General features: G+C 37.9%; 1 pseudogene; it reads right to left on the bottom strand.

Annotated features, from left to right (window-relative positions):
* Positions 1-7,860: 7,860 nt before the first annotated feature.
* Positions 7,861-8,290, bottom strand: LOC126003930 (oligosaccharyltransferase complex subunit OSTC-like; annotated as a pseudogene).
* Between the last annotated feature and the right edge of the window lie 12,989 nt (positions 8,291-21,279).

Genomic DNA, 21,279 nt, shown 5'->3' with positions numbered 1-21,279 from the left:
AAAGAATATATCATAAAAAAGGAAAAAAATGGTTGCCAACTACTGAATACCATAATTTTATTATCCAATCACCTGTTCTTGATCCCTTGGGTTGTTCAAGATTCTGACTATTAGAAAATGCAATGACAAACATAGGAATGTAGATGTCTTTTCTTTTTTTAAATAATAATTTTTATTGCGACCAAAGAGTAAATAACAAATCTTTCACAGTAGTATTTAAGGTACATAGTGACAATGAATCAGGGCCATTCCCACCACCAGGGTTGTCCTCCTCCCTCCACCCTTTTTCTAGCATGTGTCCCATATCTCCCTTTTGTCCCCCCAGAGTGCTAGTGAAACTGTTCCCCTCTGTGTATAACTGTTGTAGATAAAATATCAATTCTGTTGTTGACTTTAGGTTTGATGTTTATATTGGATCATTTTTTAAATTTTATTTTGATCATATTGGCTTATATATCTTTCACAGTAGTATTTTAGGTACATATTAATATTAACATTGAATCAGGGGAATACCCATCACTAAATTTGTCTTCCCCCCATCCCTGTTTTCTTCCTGCAACCCATATCTCCCACCATCACACCCCCACCCCGGGCTGCTAGAATAGGTGGTCCCCTCTTTGTCTAGCTTACTGTTAGTGATCCTATATCTCTTTGGTCCTGGTACCCTCCCTTGTTTCCCCCTCTATTTGAGAGGCGGAGCTGGATAATTCAATCTATGTGGTTTTGTTTGAAGGAAAGAAAAGCAATAAAATGGGGAGAATGAAAGAAGAAAGAAAGAAAGAAAGAAAGAAAGAAAGAAAGAAAGAAAGAAAGAAAGAAAGAAAGAAAGAAAGAAAGAAAGAAAGAAAGAAAGAAAGAAAGAAAGAAAGAAAGAAAGAAAGAAAGAAAGAAAGAAAGAAAGAAAGAAAGAAAGAAAGAAAGAAAGAAAGAAAGAAAGAAAGAAAAAGGAAGGAAGGAAGGAAGGAAGGAAGGAAGGAAGGAAGGAGGAAGGAAGGAAGGAAGGAAGGAAGGAAGGAAGGAAGGAAGGAAGGAAGGAAGGAAGAAGAAGAAGAAAGAAAGAAAGAAAGAAAGAAAGAAAGAAAGAAAGAAAGAAAGAAAGAAAGAAAGAAAGAAAGAAAGAAAGAAAGAAAGAAAGAAAGAAAGAAAGAAAGAAAGAAAAAGGAAGGAAGGAAGGAAGGAAGGAAGGAAGGAAGAAGAAAGAAAGAAAGAAAGAAAGAAAGAAAGAAAGAAAAAGGAAGGAAGGAAGAAAGAAAGAAAGAAAGAAGAAGGAAGGAAGGAAGGAAGGAAGGAAGGAAGGAAGGAAGGAAGGAAGGAAGGAAGGAAGGAAGGAAGGAAGGAAGGAAGGAGGGAAGGAGGAAGGAAGGAAGGAAGGAAGGAGGAAGGAAGGAAGGAAGGAAGGAAGGAAGGAAGGAAGGAAGGAAGGAAGGAAGGAAGGAAGAAAGAGAAAGAAAGAAAGAAAGAAAGAAAGAAAGAAAGAAAGAAAGAAAGAAAGAAAGAAAGAAAGAAAGAAAGAAAGAAAGAAAGGAAGGAAGGAAGGAAGGAAGGAAGGAAGGAAGGAAGGAAGGAAGGAAGGAAGGAAGGAAGGAAGGAAGGAAGGAAGGAAGAAAGAAAGAAAGAAAGAAAGAAAGAAAGAAAGAAAGAAAGAAAGAAAGAAAGAAAGAAAGAAAGAAAGAAAGAAAGAAAGAAAGAAAGAAAGAAAGAAAGAAAGAAAGAAAGAAAGAAAGAAAGAAAGAAAGAAAGAAAGAAAGAAAGAAAGAAAGAAAGAAAGAAAGAAAGAAAGAAAGAAAGAAAAAGAAAAATCAAATAAGCTAAAAAGGGGCAGAGTCCTTCTAGAGGCTTTCAACCTCAGTTTGAGAGAGGACATGGAAAAGGTAATTGAAACACCACAGTACAGAAAGAAATATCAAGTTAAATATCCAGTGAGCACAAAGACAAGCACCACACAATAGTCTCGGTCCTGAAATCAAACCATGCCAGAGTGCAGAAAGAAAGAGAAAGAGAAGGTAAAATAAAATATAATAAAATTGAAGACATCAACTTCAAGATCTACACCAAAATAAAGTCAAATAAATAAATAAATAAATAAATATGTGAATAATATGATTATTTTGTGCTTTTTTTTCTTTTCCCCCCTGCATAAGCACAGGGTATTATAGATATTATAGATCATTTTTTAATTCCATTCAATGTTCATATGGCTGTTTGGCCCTAGTACCATTCGTTTTTATTTTCCCTCTCAATTCATGAGGCAGAACAAGATGATTCATGTTGTGGTTCTGCTGGAAGAGGACAAAGAAAAATAAAAAGAAAAGGAAAAAAAGAAGTGCTGGTGTGGCAAGGTTTTGTGCCCCCGCCCTTTTTTTTTGCATAGGCACAGTAAGTATTGGGAAAGTAAGAAAGGGAATTACCTTGACATAAGAGATTCAGGGTTTCTCTGCCCTTGAAGCATATGGGAACAACTACTGGCTACATAAATGCTCATTACCACACCCCAGGGTCTTTTATTGTGGTGCCAGAAAACTTTCCACTCGGTTGTGGGCGATAAATACTCATTTTACAAAAGAAGAAAAACTGGTTTCTAAATTCTAAAAAGATGTTCATAGCACACATAATCCTACCATTTCCCATCATAAAGAATGGTAAAAATCAAATCACAACATCAAATTTGGCAAGAATATAGAGCAGCCATACTCTTGCATAGAGCTATCTGTGAAAACTTTTAAATGGTAATAACTAAAGAGAAACGATTCAAGATATTAAACACAGAAATCTGTGTGTAAAATTTTCAAGAAGCTTCTTTCATAATCCAAAATGGGAAATAAGTCAGAATTTCTTGACTAAGAAACTTAAGAATAGACGATAAAAGTCAATGAATTATTCTCTATCAATAAAAAGATATATCTGGGCCCGGAGAGATAGCACAGCGGCGTTTGCCTTGCAAGCAGCCGATCCAGGAACTAAGGTGGTTGGTTCGAATCCCGGTGTCCCACATGGTCCCCCGTGCCTGCCAGGAGCTATTTCTGAGCAGACAGCCAGGAGTAACCCCTGAGCGCCGCTGGGTGTGGCCCAAAAACAAAAACAAAAACAAAAAGATATATCTGAAAAAAATATATTGAATGAAAATACCCTGACACAAAATAGAATTCAATTCATGGCATTAATTATAGGATTCTTACATAATCTAATCTGATAGATTTAAACTGTGAGTGATGCTCACAGAGGCTCAACTTCATCTCGGTGATGTATCTCGGTGATGGCTATATGTGTAAGTGGAATGGTTCGAACAGAAAAAATTAATTATTTTTAATATAATTTTTATTTTAATCATAGTGGCCTACATATCATTGACAATAATATTTTAGGTACATATTAACATAAAATCAGGGGAATTCCCATCACCGAATTGTCCTCCCTCCACCTCCGTTCCCGTCCTACCTCCCATATCCTCCTCCCTCACCCCCGGGGCTGCCAGAATAAGTGGTCCCCTCTGTGTCTAGCTAACTACTTAGTGGTCCTACACCTGTTTGGTCTTGGTACCTCCCTTATTTCCCGCTCTAATTGGGAAGCGGGACTAGATAGTTCAAGTTATGTGGTTTTGTTTGAAGAAGAGAAAAGTAACAAACTGGGGGAAAAAATCAGGGCCGGAGAGATAGCACAGCGGCGTTTGCCTTGCAAGCAGCCGATCCAGGACCTAAGATGGTTGGTTCGAATCCCGATGTATCATATGGTCTCCCGTGCCTGCCAGGAGCGGCTTCTGAGCATTGAGCCAGGAGTAACCCCTGAGCGCGGCCGGATGTGACCCAAAAAAAAAAAAAAAAAAACCTGGGGAAAAAATCAAATACGCCGAAAATGGGTGGAGTCCTTCTGGAAGCTTTCATCTCATCCTAGGTTTGAGAGACGAAGGGGGAAAAGGAGGTGGAACACCACAACAGTACAAAAAGAAGTGTCAAATAAAATATCCAGTGAACACTCCAACAATAAAGATAAGCACCACATAAAGGCCATGGTTCTGAGATTAAAAAAAAAAAAAATACATGGCAGAGCACATAAAGGAAGAAAAGAAAAAAAGAAAAAATAAATATGAGTGGAGACAACATCTTCAATAACCACACCAAAACAAATAAATCGGCAAAAACTAGATAAATAAATAATAAATGTTTTGTGCTTTTTGCCTTTTTTTTTTTTTCTTCCCTCCTGCACAGGCACAGTAAATATTGGGGTCATTCAAAAAGGAATTCCCTTGGCCTAAGAGAAACAGGGTTTCTCCACCCTTGAACTATATTGTCATGGGATTAACTATAGACTCCTCTCAGGTTCATTTACTCTCCCCTTGGTGCTTTTGTGGTCTATGGAAGACTTCTGCTCCATCCTGGGTGATAAAATCAGACCTCTGTATCTAGAGATCTCGGTATCTGCACAGGTCAGGGAGTGGAACTTATGATGAAGTCTTTCTTTGTGGTTCTAGAAGTTCTGTTCCCTCCGTGTCATTTTAATCTGTTTTCTGTGGTTGGTGGTCTTGGTCTTTGCGCTGATCCTAGGATGGGGCCTGGGATAGCGTCTTTCATTACGTTTCCAGAAGACCCATTCCGTTGCAATTGTCTCAGACAGACCTCTGGAACTAGAGATCGTGGCTGTTGTGCAGGTCGTAGCTCAAACCCTAGACTAGGACTTTTTTTTATTGGTCCCAGGACACATACAGTCCGGTCATGGTTCTATGGGCCAGTCATCTGTAAATCGCGATCTTGGCATTTGGACAGACCAAAGGGTGACAAGTCTTCTGATTTTGTCTTATCCTTAACTGGTGAGGTAGGATAGCTTGCTCTTAAGTCAAGTTGATCCCGGTTTCCTCGTCGTCAAAATATCAAATTAGAGCTGGCACTTGTTGATGTCAAGCAGTATTAAGGATGTCCCGGATAGGATTTGTTTCCTGTGGCTGTTGTGAAGAACTGTGTCATTTCTATGTCTGGAATCCAGGGTTCAAGACTGGATGGTTGGTGTCTAATCACCTGGGGTCTAAGTTGAGTCCATGTGAAATATTTTCAAGGTGGGAGAAAATCAATTATTTAAAATTAAGAGCTGAATAACTTATTTAAAGTTCCTATTTTATATATTATTATATAAAGTTCTTAACATAACCATAGAGACACAATAATTTGTCATAATAACATAGTGGTAGTAAAAACTAATTATTAAAATAACTCATCATGTTAGGTTAGAAATGATTTCAAGAGATGAAACAGCCAATAGGGCATTTGCCTTGCATGCAATTGACCTAGGTTCAGTTTTCTGCATCCCTTTGTTCCCCCAAGGCCGCCAGGAGTGATTCCTGAGAGCAGAGACAGGAGAAATCCCTGACACTGATTAGTGTGTCCCCAAAACAAACAAATCCCTATTTCCAAGAAATGAACTTGTAGGTATAAGTAGACAAGCAAACAGAACAGTCCATGAAGGAGAGAGATCAAGACAATTTTCCTTCAATAGTTACATTCTCATCCCCTTGCACAAGTTCTTGGATCTCTTGGACACTGGAGCCCTTAATCCATCTTGCTTCTATGGAAAACTCTACTCAGTACAGACAGGTGTAGCCCCAAATTCCCTCCCCATAAAAAAAGAAAAATGAAAAAATGTTTCATAAGCAGACAAAATAATCTAAAAACTAAAAAGTATTCCGGTAAAGGCCACCTTGTTCTTTTTTTTTTTTTTTTTTTTTTTTTTTAATGTTGGATAAAGCAGTAGCAATGGCAGCAGAGGGCAAAATGCCTAGAGGACACCTCATGGCTGTGCATAAAGGAAGCACTAGGGAAAGCTTTGATTCCAAGGTGACAAAGACCCAGGAGCCTTATGTGACTCAGACTGAGTCTGTGAGGGTGAGGAAAGCATTTCTCTGCCATCTACTTTTGAAGCAGAAGTTGTCGTTTCAAGCTGAGAGATTGTCAACTTGAATTTCCTATTTGATACACTGCAAATTGGACAGATGAAGGACCAGAGACACTAATGTCTGGGTGGAAATCAGAGTCCAAGTTTCTAGCAGTCCCATGAGCCACCTAGCAAACATGCCAGGTGATTTCCTGGGGGATCTTGTAGGCATCGAAAGGATTGTCATTCCCTAGCTTGGAATGAAGAGCTGGTACTTCCTAAGGTCTGTTCTAGAAGATCTGATTCCTTTTCCTGACTTTTTTTTTTTTTTTTTTAAATTTTTCCTGGAATTAAGCAATGGTTTAACCTGGTTTGTTTCAGTGCTAAAGTTAGTAGCGTTTCCCAGGCCAACAGTGACATCTGGTGGACAGGTTTAAAAATAAAACGGTACATTTGCTTATATAATGGGAAGCTTCCTGGTCACCTAAGATGAGTTGAACTTTAGAGACTTGGTTCTTATACATGGAGAGGTTGTATTTTAGGCCACAAAACCAGAAGATTGCATCATCCAGTCCAGATGGTTCCCTGAGGCCTTTTTTCTATGGCATTGACAGTGGCAGACTAAGTAAGGCAAAGTGAGCTTAAATCATGGGTAGTCCTAGCCCAAACTGTGGTAGGAACCATCTTTCTATTTGCCTTAATAAAAAAAAAGAGGGAATAGAGAAAAGGCTACCATAAATAACAAACCCAACTGTTCTTTGGTTCTTCGACCTGTCATCCAACTCTACAGAGTAGGAATTTGAACCAATAAAATGAGTCAATTCCTAAAATATAGAAATGTACACACACTGGGGCTGGGCGGTGGCGCTGGAGGTAAGGTGCCTGCCTTACCTGCGCTAGCCTAGGAGACGGACCGCGGTTCGATCCCCCGGCGTCCCATATGGTCCCCCAAGCCAGGAGCGACTTCTGAGCGCATAGCCAGGAGTAACCCCTGAGCGTTACCGGGTGTGGCCCAAAAACCAAAAAAAAAAAAAAAAGAAAAGAAATGTACACACACACACACACACACACACACTTGTCCTATTGGTCCGGCTTCTCTAGAAAACTCCATCTAATACATAAACTCCCCAGAGGTTAGGGTACATATATTAACTAGTTATAAGAAAGAGTCTAATTCATAGTAAACTGTTACAACTGGTGGAATGAAATAGTTAAATAGAAATTAGGAAAATTACTTTTTATCCATTTTGGTATGATTTGGTTTGGTTTTCTTAGTTTTGGGGCCACACCTGCTGATGCTTAGGAGTTACTCCTGGCTCTGCACTCTGAATTCACCCAGAGCAGTCCTCAAGGGTTAATAAGGGATGCCAGGTGCAGAACCCGGGTTGACTGCAGGCAAAGCAAGTGTCCTTTCTGATGTGCTCTCTCTCTCTCTAGCCCTATTCGATTAGGCTTGCTTTGTTTGTTTGTTTTCTTTAAAAATCATTTATGTCTGCTCCTTTTAGGACTCTTATTGATCAGAAATTTTTTTTATACTTATCTCAGTAGCATGCTGTCCACATACTGTTGAAAAGCATGGTCAAAGCTGATTGGCAGCCCAGCTTTCTCTGTTATTGGCTCTCAGTTCTTCTTTGCCATTTCCCCAAATCAGAAAGGTCATCTCCCAAAAAAGTTAAAACATGAAGGAGATTGTCAAAAAAAATCACTTTATTAATAATATCATTGTATCAAATAAAGTGAAATTTTTCTTTAAAGAAGAAAAAATGAAGAAGAAAATTTATTTAATGGGTGGGTTTGTGAGTCTAGGCCAGGCCAGCAGAAAATGTTGTGATAAGCTTGTCCCACCAACTTTCTTCCAAGCTGAACATGCTACATCTGTTCTCACTAAATTCCATTTTTTTTATCTTTCTCCACATTTTGCATTAGGAGATTGGTACAGCATTTTTAAAAACTTCATTCACAGGAACAAATCCAATATCCACTGATTTCTTCTCACAAGAAACTCTAACCCATCCGGTAACCCAGCAGTTTCATTCTCATGAATGCTCTTTCCATGAAGAAACTTAACAAGACAAGACAAACCCAATAAACAGAAGCAGGAATGTTTGGTTTATTGAATCTGTCCAGGATTATGAACCTTAAACCTCCCATGGTAAACACAAATCTGAATGAGTGTCCTTCCATGATATACTGTCCATTTACTCTGAAAGCCAAGAAAGCTACTGATCTCTTGATGTACATGCTCCATCATAGAGCCAATGCTTAGAGGTTCAACAATGACATCATAAAGTACACCTCTGGTGATGAGAAAGTAAGATACCACCAACAGAGTGTACACCATCATAGCTGATGGCGTATGAACCCAAGGAAGCTTCTTCAGCTTTAAGTTGGGACATTCAAGCACTAGAAATAGGACTCAATACAGAATCTCCATGTTGGTGGTAGTCAGACCATCACCCCAATTAGGCTGATTTTATGCTGATTTTCTGGGGCACAAATCTCTGGCATTAATGAGCAAGAGTCTAAGGGAAGTTGTTCTTTAATACTGGGAATCAGGATAGACCAGCCACATTCCTGTTGTTTTTCTCTTCTTTTATAGAAATGACCTGTCAGTTCATTGGCAGCAGTGTTTTCAGAAATTGTATTTAAATCTCCTTTCTTATAACAGAAATGCGCAATACAAAATGGATACATATATTCCAAACACAAATTGCTTTAAAAATTGCACTTAAATAAAACACTGGAATCCAAAAGTTCTTTTAATTGCATGTCAGAGTGACTATAATACATCTTGGTTTGTCTCAAAATACGTTTCTTTAGAGCACACTGTTACAAAATAATGCAGCCCTGTTTTATTTTGTTTTGTTTTTTAATTAGGGGCTAAGATAATTACTAGCTTAATGTGAAAATTCTTGTTTGAAAAGTTGTCTTATTTTTACACATGGCTCTTGACTCGTGTAAGTACAAATAATATTTTGACAACAATTTTTAATTCATCTGTGCTTTAATTTTAGTTCCATGTTACCAAAACTTGCTCACTTTAATTTGCTCCTTTTTCTCATTAATTTTTACCTCAACTTAGGAAATTTTCTTTCCTAAGTAAAATACTGTTTGTTTTTAAAAGAAGAAAAAAAGATTCTTCTAAAGATAGCTTGAAGAAATCCCCAGTCAGGAATATTTACTTTAGACATGGGCCTTGTGGTTATCTGAACAAGGTTTTATAACAAAATATCTATATCAGTGAGATGCAGCCCGTGAGAGACAGACTGTCATTTTGATATAATGTGCCTGTTTACCACATCTATCTGGGAATTAAACAAGTGAACAGATTTGGCCTGTGGAAGGCTGAAGCAGTGAGTTACCTGAAGAAATAGGCCAATCGCGATTCTTTAGGGTCTGCGACAAGCATCCCGGAATAAACAGAAGCAGGGACTTAGAAAGGTCTAGAACTTTGTCTCTCTCTGTTGCTTTCTTGTTCTCTATCTCTCTCTCTCTCTCTCTCTCACACACACACACACACACACACACACACTCTCTCCATCTCTCTCCCTTTTTCTACCTCTCTGTCTCTCTGTCACTCTCTCTCTTCATCTCTCTCTCTATCTCTTTCTGTTTCTCTCTCTCTCTGCCAGCCACAGTGTACTAGATTTCAGCACTTCAAATATATAGGTGGAAAGCCTTTATAAAATGTTTTCCTAGATAAACTTTAGGCATTTTTCTTTCTACCCACCATGAGGCATTAAGGGTGACAAAATATTATATCACTCAGGGTTTGAATAAGAACAAATTTCTACAATCATTTTCATCAGCGTTTTATTTGGATGCCCAGCCACTATCCAGAAGTCTTACAATTGTCCATCAATTATTTTTTGAAATATAATGATGTTGACTTAAAAAAGAAACAGGGATGCTTCCTATGTCTCTACCTGTGACTCTTTATTTTGCTTTGTACTCTGTGAGAACATAGCCCCAGAGCATAAGTCCAGAGTTTCTGAACCTTTGGGTGTTTATATTAGTGGGGAAGCTGTACAGCCAGCTATTACAGGCTGATGTTTAGCTATCTCAGTGTTCTGGCAGCTACTGTAAGCTGATTTTCAGAGACCTTGGGGCTTATTTTATTTTCTCAGGTTCTAAAGCAAACCCCACTCATCACAGTTCCTGCCAGAAATGCCTGTAGCTTCTCTGACCTGCAACTGTGCCCAGTTTTCATCTGCCTTCAGTCCCATCGGAGGCATCTGATTAGTGGCACAACAGTTCAGTTTGTCTTCTCTTGATACCCAAAGCAAAAGTAAGGACCAAATCACTTTGTCTTGGAATACAGATGGGTCCATTGGAGCAAAGAGAGGCCATCCCCTATGATGGGCACCTGGGCTCCCACCCCATCTGGCAGCATCTGTATTTATCCCTCTCTTGGGGAAAGAGCAACTGTTCAGTGTAAGCACTCAGTTCTGTTGGAGTTATTGTTTTACCACCACCATCACCATCATACAAAAATGATGACAAAGAACTTTTCAAAGTCAAGCTTGACAAGGCCCTTTGCTGGTGTTTTTTTATGACTTCAGTGTAGTTCCATGAGTGTTCAGCAAAAGATCATGTCTACGGGAAACTCACTCAAGTTGCCATCTTGAAATTAGCAGCAAAATAACCTTAATTCCTTATCTGTTAATTCCTTAACTTAAATTCCTTATACATGAGGAACATTATTTAAAGAGCTGGAAAACCTGAAGATAAGACACCTGAGTGGGAATTTGCCCTTCAAAAATACTCAAATGGCTATAATAATGAGCAAAGTTTTCTTAAATGAATAAAGTGAATAATCAGATTTTACTATGGGTTTGGGATATTGCTATTGAGAGCAATAGGTGGATTTGAAAAGGCAATGATCAAAGCAATAACTTTCTTTTCTTTTCTTTTTGTTTGTTGTTATTGTTTTAGGGCCACACCTAGTGGGGCTCACGGGTTACTCCTGGCTTTGCCTCAGAATTACTCCTGGCAGGCTTGGGGGACCAAAAGGGATGCTGAGGATTGAACCCAGGTTGGCTATATGCAAGGCAAGTGCCCTACCCACTGTGCTATTGCTCTGGTCCCAACAAAACTTCCTTAACACTTTGAAATCCAAAATAATTCCTTCCCCTCCAGAAAGCTTTAATATGCAGAAAGCTTCTCAGCAGACTTGCACAAACATGTGCATATATTTTAAGAAGCTTTGCTTTCTTTTGCCCCAAAATTTTATTGTACACATTTTATGGTTGGTTGATAATAAAAAATTATCAATTTTTGTTATTAACCAACTATGATGTCTATATTATAGTTTATGCAATGCACTCCAGATTTTATCAACCACTTCATTGTTTTTCTGTCATCACTTTACTCAGTTTAAGTCTTTGTGTTATCACTTTAAGTTTACAACATGCTTTTGGTCTCCAGGATTAGATATCATTATGTTTTGGAGTGGGCACAATCTCATAATTGTGGCCAGGACCCCCAAAGAGGCCACTAAAATTTAAAAAAAAAAAAGATCCCATCTTTGGATGATTCCCCGACAGTCAGAGCCTTGACTAACCTGGCCTTGTAGTGTGGTGAAGCCTCAGGGCTGGAGCTGGTGGAAGTTTGCATCGGTAGGCTTCTCTGGCATAGCTGAAAGCTCCTACTTTATTCCAGAGGTAGACAATGAGCCACAAAGAAGACTGGACCAGAGTGAGCCTTGGAAATTCACAGAAATGTGGGCAGCGACACTTATGTCATTAAGACTTCATCATAAATATAATTCAAGAAAATAGTCTTTTTCCTGTACTTTAAACTAGTTAAATAAAACATCTAGTCAAATAGGTATCAGAGTTGACTATAAAAGTAACTATCATATGGGTGAGTGCCAAAGTCATCTTCTTTTTTTCTTCTTCTTTTTTTATTTAAACATCTTGATTACACATATGATTGTGATTGGTTTCAGTCATGTAAAGAACACCCCCTTCACCCCTTCACCAGTGCAACATTCTCACCACCAAAGTCCCAAATCTCCCTCCATCCCACCCCACCCCCATCTGTACTCCAGACAGGCTTTTCAGCTCCCTCATTCATTCACATCAAAGTCATCTTCTAAAGACTTTTGTAAGAGTATATAGCCATGTGAAGATAGACATAACACATAAGACATATACATATATTTCTCACTCTAATAACATAAACTAAAGACAACATGACAGAAGAGAAAGCAAGTTCTGATGTGCTTGTTGACCTTTATAGTGCACAGGTAAAGCTTCTATCTTGACTCTGTCTTCCTTGCTGAATAAAAAGTGAAAAGTCACATGAGAAATGAAGGAGGACTGATGCAGAGATTCATTGCCTTAAAGTGAATTCAGCAGCTCTCCTCTGGTAGCCTGGCTAGCAGCATTGTTGTTAATTAAGATTAGCATTGTATTCAGATAAGAGAAGTTAGTCACACTAACTTTCTCATCAGCTGAGTAAAATCAGTTTCTCGATTTATTCTAAGTTTAGTCTATGTCAGATCCAGAGGTTTGTTTGTTTGCTGGAGGTGTTTATTTGTTTGTTTGTTTATTTGGGAGCCACACCCGGCAGTGCTTAGAGACTACTCCTGGCTCTCTGCTCAGAAATTGCTCCTGGCAGAAACAGGGGACCATATGGGATGCCAGGATTTGAACCACCATTGGTCATGAGTTGGCTGCTTGCAAGGCAAAGGCCCTTACCGCTGTGCTATCTCTCCGGCCCTAGATCCAGGGTTTTGCTTAACTTGGAAAGATAATCAGATGTTGATGGAAGTAAGCAATGATCCGTGCAAAAATTTTAATCTTTATGACCTTTGTTAAACTTCAAGGAAAATTGATGACCATAAAGATTTACCTGTGGGGCCGGGCAGTGGCGCTAGAGGTAAGGTGCCTGCCTTGCCTGCACTAGCCTTGGAAGGACTGCGGTTCGATCCCCCGGCGTCCCATATGGTCCCCCAAGCCAGGAGCAACTTCTGAGCGCATAGTCAGGAGTAACCCCTGAGCGTTACCGGGTGTGGCCCAAAAACCAAAAAAAAAAAAAAAAAAAAAGATTTACCTGTATGAATCTAGAGGGATTTCTTTCTAGCTCTGATATGATAAAAGTTATTTGAGTTATGGCTGGTTAGTAGAGACTATTGAATGAGGGAGTCCACCAATAGTTAATACTCATTCACCATTTTTGTAATTAAAATATATTTTTCAATTCTGTTTATTTTGTATTTTTAAAGAATATCAAAATAAAATTTTACAGATATGGAAATTATTACTATGGAAGTAATTTTGAAATAATAATTGAGAAAAAGGTAGTTTATTAACTGAGCACTTCTATATATGTATCAAACATAATTATAAATATTTATACTATAGCCACAGAGAGAGCATAATGGATAAGGCACTTGCCTTGCATGAGGCCAACCTCGGTTTAACCTTTAGCATCTTATATGGTCCTGGACTGGAGAGTCGTGGGACGTGCACATCCGCTGCAGTGTGATTCCTAAGTAGAGAGTCAGGAGTAAAACCTGAGCATCAACTAAGTGTGACCCAAAAACAAAAGACAAAAAAGTATTTATACTTTATATTTATGGAATTATTTATTTTAAAAATGCTAAACATAATGACAGACTTTAATGGTTTTAATTCTGTTTGCATGGATTGTGTGTACTCATTGAAAAAAAGCCAAATGCAAAGTACTACAAAGTGAAAATAGCCTAATAACTTATCTTGCATAGACCGTCAAGTTTAGTAGCTAAGGAGAAACTTTTAGATACCACCCAGATATACACTCAGAAACTGTTCTTGCTCATTTGAACCAAGTCAAAATTCACCTACCAAACAAATATGGAAATAATCAAAGACCATTCAAATGACAGCGCAGAGCTTGTTTATTCAGAGATTATTATACCAAGTTGCATTTGGGAGTCAAAGGCATGCAGAGTTGTGGAATGTCTATAGAGAGGAAAGAAGTTTTACATATGTGCTCTGAGGCATAGGGAGCCAGAGAACAACTGACTGGGGCATCTTCTGTGTTATGCTTTGTTTATTCCTCTGTCAATGTTTACTTCTAATGACATTTGGAAAGTTATTAAGATTTCATACCTACATAGTAATGATTATGACCAAGGGTACTGTTATTTTTAGAAATAATGGGCACTACCAGATCGAAAACACTAACCTACAATTTTATTGCTGTGACTAAAAAATAAACTCATTAAAAATAAATGAATAAAACAAAAATATTTTCTAAATTACTCCATAAGATGGAGCCCAAATTTTAATAATAAATATCTCAGTGCAGAGGTAGAGCTTCATCACCTACTCTCGGAAGCTGTATTTTTCTCGTTGATACATTCCATTTCTGACATTCCCCCAATTTAACCCATAATTTTTGATTTGCAATTATATGAAACAAGGCAAGAGAGCTAGTACAGGGATTAAGGTGCTTGCCTTGCACTCTACAGATTTTGGCTCAATATGTGGCTCAGCACATATGGTCCCTTAAGCACCTGAGCACAGTGCCAGCAGTAAGCCTGAAGAACCATGGGGTGTGACCCAAAAATCAACCAAAAAGACGGTTGAATACTAACCCCTCAGGCTTTCTTTCCCACTGTTGCCAGAAGAACCTTAAATAGCTTTCTGTTTAATTCAATACAGGAATAAACATTCTCCTGCTAATGAGGTCAGAGCGGCCAGGAATAACAGTTCTTCCGCCCACAGTGAGGTCTCGAGAAAGGACGGTCTGTCCTACTCTCCACCCACTTCAGATCTTCATTCTAGTCACTAACTATTCCCATAAGTGTCTCAGCAGTTTTCTGCATTGACTATAAATTCAATTACCTATGAACTAGATATAAATTTTCCATTCTCATTCCATTACCAGAATTTTATTAATTAAAATATCTAAAATGGAACCCCGCTTTTTGTCCTTAAAATATACCCAAGTCACTCCTTTGTCTCTTCTTTCCCTCTCTCTCCCTTTCCCTCTCCTCCTGTCTCCTTCTCTCTCTCTTCCCTCTCTCCCTCTCCCTCCTTTCTCCTTTCCCTGTCTCCCTCTCTCCTTTCTCTTTCCCTCTTTCCCTTTCCCTCTCCCTTCCTCTCCCTCTCCATTCCTCTTCCGTTCATTCTTCTCCCTCTCCATTCTTCTCCCTCTTTCCTCCCCCCAACTCTCCCTCTCACTCACTCCCTCTCTCTCTCTCTCTCTCTCTCACAATCTCTCTCTCCCTCTCTTTCTCATCTCTCATCTTTCTCATCCCAGTGGCCCAAATACTATTAAGAGAGAAAAAAATAAAAGGAAGAAAAATACCCAAGTGACTCAATTGCTCATCCAAAGTTAAGAACCATATCTTATGTTAACTTACTTTTTCCCTGATCTGTTAGGTCACACATAATAACCAATTTAGCCTCCACAAAACACCAATCAATTATCAAGAATCCAGCAGAAGTTGACTTGCTGTAGCCTTTATGTAAGTCTATTATCTCATTTTAAACTTTGGAAACGGTATTTACAACCTTGTGTAAGTTTCAAATGTACAGATTCATGTTTGACAACTGTTTGACACTTCACACTGTCACCAAAGGTCAACTTAGCATTCAACAAATCTACGCATTTCACTTCTGTGCATTCCCTCTTTGATAGCTATCGTTCAGTTGTCAGAATCTAAAGGGTCCAGTATTTATTGTTGTTGCTGCTATTGTTGTTGCTTTCTTTCTATATATCCCACATGAGAGAAATCATATGGTATTTGTTTTTCTTCTTGCCACTTATTTCACTTTAGCACAGTTCCCTCAAGATCCAATCATGGAGGTACAAATGGTAACAGTTTTACAGTTGAGTGGTTTTACTTCATATTTCTAGACCACATCTCTTTCTCTCTCTACTCATACACTCAGGGTCAACCATGTGATTCCTTGTCTTAACTACCATAAGCAGCTGTGCCTTGAACATACTGGCACATAGATCTTTTCCAGTTAGTTTTCATATTCTTCAGATACAAACCCAGAAGTAAAACTAAAAACTCAAGTAGTTGTTGTAGTTTTCATTTTTTGAGAAACATCCACACTATTTTTCATCATGGTTACACCAATATATTTATGTAAATCTATCTTTATTTTAAGTATGGCTTCTTTGTACAAAAGCTCTTTAGATTGATGTCGTTCAATTTGTATATTACCTAGTTGACTTTGCTATTGGAGATCACTCTACAAAATTGTCTCTGAAGCTGATTTTAAAAACTTATACCTGGGCCCAGAGAGATAGCACAGCAGTGTTTGCCTTGCAAGCAGCCAATCCAGGACCTAAGGGGGTTATTTGGAATCCCCGCGTCCCATATGGTCCCTGGTGCTACCAGGAGCTATTTCTGAGCAGATAGCCAGGAGTAACCCCTGAGCACCGCTGGTTGTGGCCCAAAAACAAAACAAAACAAACAAAACAAAAAAAAGCTTATACCTTAGATTTTTTAGGCTGGAGATATGGTACAGTGAGTAAGGCACTTACCTTGCAAGTGGCCAACTCAGGTTCAATCCACAACATTCCATATGGTCTTCTGATCACTGCCAGGAGTGATTCCTGAGTGCAGAGCCAGGATTAATCCCTGAGCATCACAAGTTGTGACTCCCAAACTAAAAAAACTTATGCTTGTGTACATTTTTATTGTTTTAGAGCTTATTTTCAAGTCTTTTTTTTTTTTTTTTTTTTTTGCTTTTTGAGCCACACCCAGTGACACTCAGGGTTTACTCCCGAGGTCATGCACTCAGAAATCGCTCCTGGCTTGGGGGACCATATGGGACACCAGAGATCAAACCATGGTCCGTCCTACCACTTGCACCACTGGTCTGGCCCCATTGTTTTCAAGTCTTGAATCATCCATTTTGAATTCATTTTTGTAAAATATATAAGGTAGTGATTAATTTTATTCTCTTATGTGTGAATTACCAGAAACATTTGCTGAAAATACTTTCCTTTCTCTAAGCACGCACTTGGCTATTTTTTCATAAATTAGTTGACCATATATGAGTGAGCTTTTTTTTTTTTTTTTTTTTTTTTTTTGGTTTTTGGGTCACACCTTACGGCGCTCAGGGGTTACTCCTGGCTCTATGCTCAGAAATTGCTCCTGGCAGGCTCAGGGGACCATATGGGATGCTAGGATACAAACCACGGACCTTCTGCATGAAAGGCAAATGCCTTAACTCCATGCTATCTCTCCGGCCTCTTATTTAATAGAAATAAGAGTGGGCTTATTTTTAAGTTCTACATTCTATTCCATTAACTCTACCTACCTGTTTTTATTCCAATACCATATTTTATTGATTATTAATGCTTTGTAGCATACTTTGAAGTCAGGGTGTATGAGTCTTCCTTTTTTGGAGATTTTTATCTTTTATTCTTTGTTTTATCTTGGTATTATTTTTGTTATTTGGGTAGTTTGTACTTATATACAAATACTATGACTTGGTTCTATTTCTGTGAAGAATACTACTGCTATCTTAGTAGAGTTTAAGTGAGTAAAATGACTATTTGAAGGGGGTTGTTCATTTTTTTTTTGAATCCCATGGGATTCAGAGTTGAAAAGTTGTTGGGGATTGAGTTTGTCTTATAATGCTTCCAATCCCTATCTCTTCACCAGAGCTCATTGGCATCCTTTTTCTATTACCCTCCCATATTCCACCCCTCCTCCAGTCTGCCTCTTTAGCAGATACTTTCTCTCTCTTGCCCTCTCTCTCTTCTCTCTCTTTCTCCTCCTTTCTCAATGGTAATCATAAATATCACTCTATCTCCTACCAGCATACAGTTCTTGTTCACAGTGAACACATCAACTATTATTTACAGTGATTATTTTTAATAATACAGAATCTTCCAAACCAAAAACATTTTCTACTTATTTCTCTTTATCTTTTTCAACTTCTTATAACATTCTTTTATAGTTTTTAATTAATATCTTTATGCAATCATTATGATTACAAACATGTTTGTAGTTAGGTTTCTGTTATAAAAAAAAAAGGATACCCCTTCACCAGTGTGACATTCCCACTACCAATGCCCTTCATCTCCTTCCTCCTCCACACTTTGCCTGTATTAAGACAGCCATTCTATTTCTCTCACTCGGTACCATTGTCATGATAGTTGTCAGTGTAGTTTTTCTCTAACTGCACTCACTACTCTCTGTGGTAAGCTTCATCTCATAGTTTTTAATTTAACCTAATTGTTTTAATTTTTGAGTAATTTTAAGTTAAAAATAAAAACACTTTAAAATATGTAAATATTAACATAAAAGGTATAGTAGAAATCCTCTAGTTATAGCTTTAATTTTGTACATAATAAATATCAAAGACTCAGAATTAATCCTATGTTTTTAAAATGCTATCTAGGCTTTAAATGTTAGATTTAGTTTTATAACATCTTGCATACCATATTAATCATCAAATTCTGCATAAGAAATTAATGCAAAATTTCTTTGCAAAAGAAAATAACATTTGGGGCCGGGCGGTGGCGCTAAAGGTAAGGTGCGCCTGCCTTGCCTGCACTAGCCTTGGACGGACCGTGGTTCGATCCCCCGGTGTCCCATATGGTCCCCCAAGCCAGGAGCAACTTCTGAGCGTATAGCCAGGAGTAACCCGAGCGTTACTGGGTGTGGCCCAAAAACCAAAAAAAAAAAAAAAAAAGAAAATAACATTTAAGGTACAGACATATAGTACAGAGATTAAGGCATGTGTCTTGCATGCAATCAACAATAGTTGAATCCTTGACACTGCATGGTTCTCTGAGCAGCACCAGTACAATCCTGGAGGTCCCTGCTCTTAGCAATGCTCGGTGTGACTTGGGTAATTCCTAATACCATGAGGCTTAAGTAGCACTTCTCTTGCATTGAACTATCTGCCCTGCCCAGTTTTCTAAGAATCACCAGAAAGGGCTTAGGAACCTTCTGAAAAATCACTTGGGAAGCCTCCCTCCCCAAAAAATAAATAAAGCATGCATAATTTAATATAATTCCTCTGATTTATATATTCAAGAGTTCATAAATTCACATAACTAGTAAATTTCATGAGTTATAGTCAAGATGAGGAAGGTAGGTACGAGCTAGAATAGTCATCAGGAGCACAGCAAGTTTAATCAGTGACACTAACATTGGTCATCCCCTTTCTTTACTCACAGTATCACTGAGGTGGCCCTAGTAATCCCAAGCACCTAAAAGAATTAAGTAGAGCTACAAATTATTGATTAAAATAGCTCCATAAGCTTTCTCTATCATATTTGCAATATCTATCCTATATGCTAAACCAGATGCCTCTATCCATAGTAGAAAGAGAATATGCAGTAGTTGGGTAGCAAAAGCAAGAATTCACTGAAGACCATCTTGGATGCAATGTGCCTCTGTTGCCTCCTATTATAGCTTATATTTTAGCCCATAAATAATAAATCACAAATTTTAAGTCTAGAACAATACTTTATAATGTACTTACATTTTAAACACTAATAATAGGGCAAGTTCATATCTTTCCAAGATGAGTTGAGATATGAGATATGAGAGCTTTAAAAATACTCTTCCAATAAAGTATGCTGCCCTAATTACTTTTAGATACTAAATAAAATGTACATGTTTTCTTTCAGTGGTCTGAAAATTCCAAATAGAAATAATTTATTTTTGTATAAAATCTTAAAAATGCATTTCTTTAAATCTGTAGTCTTTGTCCACAATAAGTATATTTATCCTGTTTTGATAGTATGAGGTCAACAACAGCAGAACATCTACATCCTAGTGACTAATCATGTCTTCTATTTGATATTTTCATGAACTTAAAACTGAACCCATGTGCAATGAAATTAGAAGATCATGTGAAAGGGTCACAGGAAGTAGTGCTCAGACACTACTAATTACTGACTGGGTAATCAGGAGACTGCTCCCAACTGGATCCTTGGGGGTCTCTCCTGGCAGTCTTCAAGGGTCCAGGGGGGTACCAGAAAATGAATCTGGGGTTCCTATATATAAAGCCTGAGCTTCAATCCTTTGAGTCATCTTCTTGCTCCGTAGCATTTTAATGCTTTTAAAAATTATAAAAAAGTATTAACATTCTTAAACTTATGGCTAGAGGAAAATATTGAAATTTTTTATTAACTTTGGGGGGAAATGTGCCATTTGGAGCCACACTAAGTCATGTACAATTTCAAGAAAGGTAAAAACCCTCAACTGAAAACATTTTGCTGTGTCTGAAAAATAAAGGTAAGGAATTATGCCATCTGAATTCCTTATTGCTTATATAATCATTAGTAGTTTATTGGAAAAGGGCTTTAATAACTACTCTTGCAGTTTTAAAGTACATTAACTACTCAAATAATTGTGAACTATTGGCAATAAACATCAGACTATTTCTCACAGCGAGCCAGAAATAAGGACTGGCCAGTCTTGTGCCAAAAATTCTACACTCTGATGACTTTAATATACTTTCTTAGGTTAATGCCAAAAGTCACTGTTTTTATTCAATGCCAGAAAGTATACAGTTTAAATTACTTTAATGGCCAAACGCTAAAAGACTCTAAGACAGCCTGTCCTTGAAAGAGTCATAAGGGTATATCTGTCTAGTAGCTCGATCTCGAAGCATTTTCTCTGGATTTTTGAGTCATGGTCAAAGATGGCATTTCTTCATGAAATACTATTAGTTTCTACATTACTAATCAATTCCTCTTCTTTCCCAAAGGACCTAAAGTAACTGCACTTGTGGACTGTATGTGTGGATGTGTGGATAAGAGGAATATCTTTCAAAGTTTATATCTTTAGTAGTTAAGTCCTGTTCTTTTTTTATCCATAGTTCTCAAGACCTGTGTATTACTTCTTCTTGTTCCAAAGACTTGGGGCAATTGTACCACTTTATATGCAAAACTTCCTGTAGATCATGTGAATCTCCACCTTTGTATACCTACCTTTTCTTTTTCCTTTTATTTCCTGACCTCATACAGGCTAACAATAATCCCATATTTAATTATCAGAATTATATATATAATGTTTCAAAATATTATCTCATAACTCCTATGTTTCCATGTATTCTTATTATCAGTTCTGCCATCTGTTTTCAAAATTTTGACTAGCTTTTTAGTGATTGTAAGGTGTGCTTTTACGACTCCTACTGAGTCTCAAATAGATTGTAACCAAGTTATCAAACTAAAAATCACAGTCCCTGTCTCTAAGCTATTTGAAGATCTACTGCAGAAGTCAAAAAGTAAGTTTATCTCAAAAGCATATCTGTCAACAGTGGAGGTGCTTTATGGGTCCAACCTTCCCACTGCCATTCACTGAGTAGAGTGGGGGAAGCCAGCAATCATCCTGGAACTGGCTGGCTTCCTTGTGTCTTACTGAAATCTTATTCTTGAAGCTAGAGCTAATTGAGATGGAAATCAAATACATGAATTGAATTTTCACTGAAGGTATCTCTC

The sequence above is a fragment of the Suncus etruscus genome, chromosome 3 (assembly GCF_024139225.1).
Source record: "Suncus etruscus isolate mSunEtr1 chromosome 3, mSunEtr1.pri.cur, whole genome shotgun sequence".
In the NCBI taxonomy this organism is placed as follows: Eukaryota; Metazoa; Chordata; class Mammalia; order Eulipotyphla; family Soricidae; genus Suncus; species Suncus etruscus.
This window is presented reverse-complemented; position numbering and strand designations above follow the sequence as displayed.